The following is an 8,028-nucleotide window of genomic DNA, read 5'->3' as shown; positions in this document are numbered from 1 at the left end:
GCAACATGATTCAAGGCATTTTCAAGATAATTCGATGATAACATATGATTAATAATAAAATAATTAAGCAGATGCCCATAGGAACCCATGCATTTGGAGGTCATCGTAACTATCACTAACCATCACTTACTACTCATGAGGTGTTTAACTAACACTAACAAGACATTAACTAGTACTCAAAAAGCATAAATCATGGTTAACTATCACTAACCAATAGTACTGGTTAGATGTTTCGAAACGTCCATAGCCGTCACATGGTGACGTCATCGGCAGTGACGGCATGATCTGTCAGTCATATCTAATAACCGGAAGTAATAATGACGTCACATTTTGTCATGATGTCATGCCTGGCGATGACGTCATCAGGAGATTCACGAATATACGAAGCTGAACCCGCCGGGCGTTCGATCCAGGCGTCCGTGCGGCGCTTTTCATTTGGCGCTTCCTCGAACGCAGCACCACGGAGCCCATATGGAAATAGACGCAGTACAGCAGGCATCAGCTGTGTTTAAAATTCTTTGACAGCAAAGCGCAGTATCGGTCCCAATGTTAGTCAATCACAAACGGTCTCGCAGTCAGTGCCTAAGAACATGCCCCCTGAGCGAGACCAGAGCCGTGGAATAGCCAGGGCTCACGCCCTTCACATTCACAGACAGTATAGCGAGGACCAAGAGGTTGTCTACGTGGACGCAGCGGAATATACGTCAGGCGCCCGTATGGTTCAGGCTGCAGCCGACAAACAAGCAAAGCTGCTTACTCCCAGCTTTATAAATCACCAATTCCCCCACAGAGGCAGAGGAGGCAGCCATCGCGTTTGCTCTCATCGCTATATCTGTCACAAAAATTATCTCTGACTCCAAATATTTGATTCTAAATTATGCCAACGGCTATATAGCCTGCACCGCTGCTCTCATATTACGCTTCTGGCAGCCCCAGCATCACATAAGCTTCATCTGGACGCCAGCCCCACCTAGCCCGAGGTCGTACATTCTGGTCTAGAGGAATGAAGCCCGCTCTACAGGCCGGGCATGCCTGCTCTCATTCCGTGATATTCACTTGTACTACCGGGACAAACGAAGGGAATATACAACCCCAGCCCCCTCTCTCACCATAGCGTACGCCGTACACTGGTGAAGCTTGCAGACTCGGACTGCTTCATACCCTACACTTCCTCATGCCCGATACCCATACCAGTTTTCGTCATCATGCTGACTCTGCGGCAAACCAGGAGACCTCCTAATATCCTTCTTACATGCCCCACCTTTCCTTATCCCCCATCACCGAAAGTCGCAGAGTCCTACTGGGAATCTCTTATGAAGAGCACTTCAAGTCAAGACCAACGGAAGATCATTTCCATTGCTATAAAGAGGATTGCACTCCAATAACTTTCTTTTGCTTTATAAGGGTGCCTACCATGTAGTATGGGAGCACCCAAGTGCCATGATGGGGGCGTCGCCCCACCATTTGTTCCAAAGGCAATAAAATGTTTCTACCACCACCAGCGCGGTGGGGAAGGCTTCCGCCTTGAAGCACTTAAGTGAGTCAAAGTGCCTCTGAATTTTTACCAACGGTGTCCCAGACTAGAAATCCAATCAGCCTTCCCTTACTCTAAGTTCTTGCTGGACTAAATAAATGTTTTCATTATCATCCTAACTTCAGTGAGGAGGAGGAATCAGCATTTATTCGGCCCGAAATAATTCGGTGGTGCATGCAGGCACCAGACGGGGTGGTTCCCTAGTTGCGGTGGCGTCATCCTGAGACGCAATGTGCGCGCCAGTCCTTTTCCTTTCCTTTCCCTCACCCCGCGCTCACGGAAGTCACGTGACCGTTCGAGCTGTATATATATTTGATGGCTAAACATTAAACGAGGTCATGCTTGGTCAGGATACCACGAGCGTCTGTTTGCTTATCTGACATGATGTCAGACGTGGGGTCAAAGCCGGCCCCGACGTAGCACCGCTTCAGCCCTGTCAACCGGTGAACGAACAACAACTGCATCAAAGCGTTCCGGAGGCAAGCGACAATCAACGCTTCGAAATGGCGGGAATCAAGCCTCCGAGGCCTTTCGACTTCAATAATGCTGCGGACTGGCCTGCCTGGCTGGATGAATTTGATGACTACAGTTTCGCATCCTGTCTACACGAGAAGCCAGACGAAGTTCAAGTAAGGACTCTTCTCTATACAATGGGCAGAAAATCATGGGAGATTCTTTGATCGTTAAGCGCCACAGACGAAGAAATGAAGGACCTCGGCTTCATAAAGTCGAAGCTTCATAGCTATAATAGGCTACTTCATAGCTACTTCGTCCACACCAAGAATACAGTCTACAAGAGTGCTCGCTTTCATCAACGCAGCCAGCAGCTGGGCGAAACAGTAGACGAGTTCGCAACCGAGCTTAACAGGCTAGCGACAGATGCGAGTTTAAGGACATGAAGGAACGCCTAATTAGAGACCATTTCGTAGTCAGTATACGGGACCATGCGTTATCGGAAGAACTGCAGATGGATCCGAATCTCACGCTGAACATTGCTTTGGCAAAAGCGCGTACGAGAGAAACGGTGAAGAAACAGCAAGCTGAGCTAAAAGAGGACGACAGTGTGATCCTAGACGCTTGCGTCGCCGCGGTAAAGTCTAAGAAAATGGCGCGTAGAAACACGTTTACACGTAGACAGAAGACTGCTAACCGCCAAAAGAGCTTTAGTTTCTGTGCCAGACCATCTCATCCGAAAGCTGTTGCCCAGCGCAACAAGAAATGTGTAGGATCTGTCGAAAGTTAGGCCAATTTGAAAAGCATGCCGAAAAAAGAAGCAAGCAGACGGGAATTTCAACGGCGTTTCCGAACCCGATAAGAAATTTCTCGGCACGGTCAAGCCGTCACAGAAAAGCGTTTCTGCGCACTTCGTCAAGGTGCTCATAAATGACCACGAGGTTTCCATGGAAGTGGGTACTGGAGCGGAAGTGACAGTCGTAGGTGAAAATTTTCCTTTCCTTCCGCGTTCCTTGGACCAAGGGGGCAATCTTATCAGCCCGAGCAATGCGAGCATCCGTACAATCGCAAAGTTTGTTGCGGAAATTGGCTGGAAAGACAGCCGTTGATACCAAACTATTTACGTCGTGCACAACTTGCGCACGCCCATTTTGGGACTGCCATCTATTAAAGCTCCAGGAATTGGGCATTTTCTGGATGAGTTGTCGACTGCTGATGACAGGGTACGTAAATATTCCAAAGTGCGCCTGGGGACAGGCTCCATAGCTGGGGAACATACAATACGCCTCGTGCCAAATGCTGTCCCGTATGCAGTGCCTACAACACGCTGTTGGGACCCATATGTTCCCAGCAGCTCCTGGCCCCTGTCCGTCACTGCGAGCTGAATCGACAGGGCGGGGCTGAATAACAAGGGGTTGGGGATTGGGGGTATTAGCGGGAAGGGGAGAAGGGGTCTTAAGTTTTGTGTATTCTGCCAAAATGTGCGGCAGGGTGCCCTTTTCGTTTTTGCAAAAAGGACAGAGCATATCGTGTTCCGCAGGGTACATGCGGTTCATCAGTACGGGATGCGCAAGCTATCCCGCCTGCGCTCGACGCAGGATCGTCTGTGTTGCCTGGTAAGTTTGGGGTGCGGTTCTGGCAGTCTGCACCTTTCCTCTCGGTACATCCGGGTAAGCTCACGTCGGTAAGCTCACGTCGGTGAGGAACCCGCACCTATATTGTCTAAGGTGAGCTGGCGCGAAACGAAAATATTTCGCTGAATAGGCATTTGCATTAGAGGATTTTGACTTTACCAAATCTAATGCAGTCGCATTGAGGTGGTTATGCACAAAACATTCAGGGCGCCACGAAGGTTGAAAACTTTGGCTAATGCTTAAGCTCCACATTAAGAGTTCAACAGGATAGTTTTGATGGACCTTGTCGTCGTCGTCTTTACTATAGTTGTCGTCGACTACCACCAGCTTGTGAAGCGATTTACGCAGACAGCAACTCTCTTTGGCCGGCAGATTATTTCCGTTTCCTTTACTTTATTCACAATAGCATTAACTATTGATGGCAGCACCATCTTGTATTACAAACACCTAATTAATTAAATTAATAATAGATAGGATCGGTATTCTGCAAGCCCACAGTTGAAAGATTTGGAACCTCCTATCAAGTCTCAACAACAGATCCTTTTATTTATTTATTTGTTTGATTACATTAGCATCGAGATGTCATTGAGATGTCATAGAAGGTTTACTTCGTAATCTGAGTTTTTATCTAGGGTCGTCTTCTTTTCCATTGAATTATTCCAGTTTGTAGCCCCTGTATTCTTTACCTGTCGTTTAATCTTGAAGGCTCACGCGCCGTGTTGGGTACACACTTCCGCCGCGTACATATATTTCGCTCTGGTTCCAAGTAGCCCGTTTTCAACACTTGCCTGTGTATCCTTTCTTTCTCGACAGTTTTTAGTGTACATTCAAAAGCTGTTGTCCCTATGGTGAATTTCAATTAAATTAGCAAATTATCATTCTCCTAAATCATTTCAACTTATTCTTCACATCATTCTTGGTAGGAAACGAACTATAAAAGATGTCCCACTTGACATTGCGAGGAAGTAATCAGAGCTGTTCCATATTCCGGACCACATCTTACCATTTCTTTTATAAACTTATCTCTCTCAAATGTTTGAGTATATGCCAGTTAATGTTGATATATATACTCATGAGAGATTGGTAAATATTCTACTGAGTGGTGTTCTGTTTGCCTACACAGTTCTGAGCTGCACGGCTGTAAGCAAACCGATATGGTTGCGATCAAAACTGCAGTTCGGAGGAAGGATTATTTATGCAGGAAACTGAACAAGGTTCCTTAAACCAGTTACAATTATCCGTATCGTAAAGAAAAAATTGTTGTCTCGACCAGCTATCTGTGCAGATCGCAACATGAAAGCTATTATACGAGTTTAGTGGAAAACATCTATGTGCCTGCAGAGGCAGGAACGGAATTAAATTTAGCAAAATGTGCTCCATTTCTATAAACAATGTACGTGTTTTCAACGTATCCACTGATGACAACACACAAGCTTTGTCTTTGTCCAGGGATATATACACCACAAAATTAACTAGTGAAAGGGGCAGTAGTAAGGTATTTATTTAGGTGTATGCCCAGAAGATTGCGTAGTTGCGTGATAGAGGCCGATTTGCCAGAAACAGGAAGTGTACGGAAAGTTCCTGTAGTGGGGCAATAGTTTGGTTTGGCTTATGGGGCTCAACTTCTCAAAGCGAATCAGGCTTTATAAAAGTGTCTTAGTGTAGGTATCCTGATATCAACCACCTGGGATTCTTTAACGCGCACTCACATCTCGCAGCACACAGGCGCCTTGCTTTTCGCCTCCGTCGAAAAGAGGCCGCCGTGGCCGTGATTCGATCCTTTATCATTTTGCATGGACTTCAGTGCCCGAACCACTGCACTACCGCTACGGGTATAGTGAAGATTGATTGCTTTTTTTTTATTAAAGAATAACGTCCCACACGCGTTGATAAGGCGTGAAAATCCCACGCGCTGCGTGATATTTCGACTAATGACAGAAGTGGCGCTGTCCTATAAATACATTTGAAAAGCAATATACAGTGAAAAACTGAAATGTAATATTTGAAGACAAATATACTTTATCTGCGTAAGTCTTGCTCCACAAATTTAGTGAATTAAACTTAAATGAGCGGTCAAATTGTTAGAAGTGTGAGACATTGTGAGGTAAGCTGCAGACCAACTAAAATAAAAGGCGCTCACCTAGATACGCCCAATTACGGCCGTATTGTGATGGCGCCTGTCAATAGTGGCCAGATGTACTCTTTTAGAAGCAAATCAAAAACATTGCTGTATTAGAATACCAACAAGTAAGAGGTCTCTAAAACACATCAACAATTAAGCATTCATTTTTGGGCACGGTGACGTCGTTCACCCCCTTTCAAAAGGAAGTGCTCACTTGCTTCTAGCTGGCGAAATCAATTAATGATACATGTTGCATTAGTTTATTAAATGTGTACATTAAATTTTATTGTGCATGAGGTACTGCTATCGTTCATGTCGTCTTGGATTTTAGCTTGTCACTTCTCAATAAATGGTCTGCGGCAATAAAGACTGCGTACTTTCATAAGCGCCTGTCATAGCCTATGACGTCTTGCGTACGAAAGATGGGAATCACTGTTATTGATCGATCCGTATTAGAAGCACAATACGATACTCGTTGGAATAAAAAGACATCTATGTGCCGACCAATAAATCAATCCGCTGAGCTCCTGAGCTTTACACGCGTATGGCTTTGTAATTACATTAGAGGAGCAATAACTATGGGGACTGTGAAAACAGTCACGGCTTCCTGAAGTTTACTTGAGCGAAAAAAAGCTGTTATCCGCCCAGTGTGTATAATTGTGATTTATCCAGAACATCAGTGCAGAAACCCAGATACTCCCTCATGCGAACTTACAGAGTGCTTGGCAGTACAGAAGACTTTCCGAACAAACTTCGGCCACTTTGAGTTGTCGGCGGGGTGGGATTGCTTGGAAATCAGGTCACTCTCAAATTCGTCCAGAAGAATCTTTCGTTGAACTCTAAATTAGGCTAACGAATACGCTTCATTACGCCTTCCGGAGAGGAGGACTTCTTGGAAAAGGCATCTAGAAGCTTGGTCAGAGCAGCTGGCTGACATGCTGCAATTTAATTAACGAGTAGCGAACTAAGCAGAGGCTCACCGGCTAGTTGTATGTCTATTTGTTGATTTCTGTTTTTGAGGCATGCGGTGTTCTGCTCAAGGAATTACTGTCAAAGACTGATAGCAGCACAGACCAGTGAAAACAGTCTCTCAAGGCTATTTCAAAGGGAGTCAGCTGGTAAATGAGCCAGCAAGCCCAGAGATTGGCACAAGGCCTACCGGGAACTAGTTCCCGAGTCCGCGGAGAAAGCATCCCTCTTCGTTGTAATGTTTTTCTCAATGCAAGGGCTTCTTTTACAGAATCGCTCGTTTTTTCTGGTTCTGAATACAGCACATAAAGAGGCTTCTCGGTTTGTTCTTTTTACGAGGCAGACTATCTAAAACAATACAAAAGCAAAACAAAATAAAAATCGGTTGTTCAAAAGTAAGCGGCCCGCTATCGCACATTTTGCCATTTTGCTCGTTAGTGGTGTGACTTAAATAAAGATGGGAGGGGAAAACGCAAGACGGCAAGGAAATGAGTGACTTGAAGAAGAAATTGCTGATAAGTGTAGCTTGTTTGGGATTTTGGCGGTGCGTTAGGATTGTATCGCGAAAACTGCCTTTTTCATTTGGAGTGCAATAAAACTAGGCGACATGAGGCCATTAAAAAACCCACCTTTTCAAGAACAGCTACCTAATGGTCAATCTTTTAAACCACGCGGCGTATTTGCTATTATTCTCGAAATACATTCCTGACTTCCACTCTTCTCCTGCAGCTTTGAATGTGGGAGGCCCGCTAAAGACGCCCGTGTGCTGTATGATCTCCTCAGGTAGTCGAAATAACAACGGCTCCTCCTTTTCCTTTGTTTCTTTCTATGCCTCTCTCACTATTTTTCTTTCCGTGACACTGTTTTTGTGTATACCGAGGGGTGAGACTAATGATGGCGGCTGCTCCTTCAGAGAAAGAGATATTCTCCATCACCTTTACGCATGCAGGATTCTCAGTGAAGTTTTCACATTCTCTCAAGCCAAGGTTTGAGTGTGCGCACTGGAGAATGGCCTTGAGTGCACATTTTCTAGTCTGCAAAACCCGTGTTTTTTTCTTGGCAGTGAATTGCGTTCGCGTTCAACGTTCCGAGGATATTTATTCTGGTAATACCGCCTCGAATGGGCCCCTTAATGCCCCACAACGCCATTCTACGAGCTCGTCTCTATGGTGCAAATGCAAAGCCCTGAGCTTGCCATATTATTACAGGACTATATACAGAAGCCTAAGTCTAGCATTCCAAAGCTGATCCCTTGTTCCTAAGTCATAGTCCACGTGTCTGCGCAGTGTAAGATAGATGCTATCTGTTAGCTTCCT

General features: G+C 45.4%; 1 pseudogene; it reads left to right on the top strand.

Moving 5' to 3' along the window:
- Positions 1 to 2,037: 2,037 nt before the first annotated feature.
- On the top strand, positions 2,038 to 3,395 carry LOC146176640 (uncharacterized; annotated as a pseudogene).
- The last annotated feature ends 4,633 nt before the right edge of the window (positions 3,396 to 8,028 follow it).

The sequence above is a fragment of the Amblyomma maculatum genome, chromosome 10 (genome assembly GCF_055883805.1).
Source record: "Amblyomma maculatum isolate TAMU_Amacu chromosome 10, ASM5588380v1, whole genome shotgun sequence".
NCBI lineage: Eukaryota > Metazoa > Arthropoda > Arachnida > Ixodida > Ixodidae > Amblyomma > Amblyomma maculatum.
This window is presented reverse-complemented; position numbering and strand designations above follow the sequence as displayed.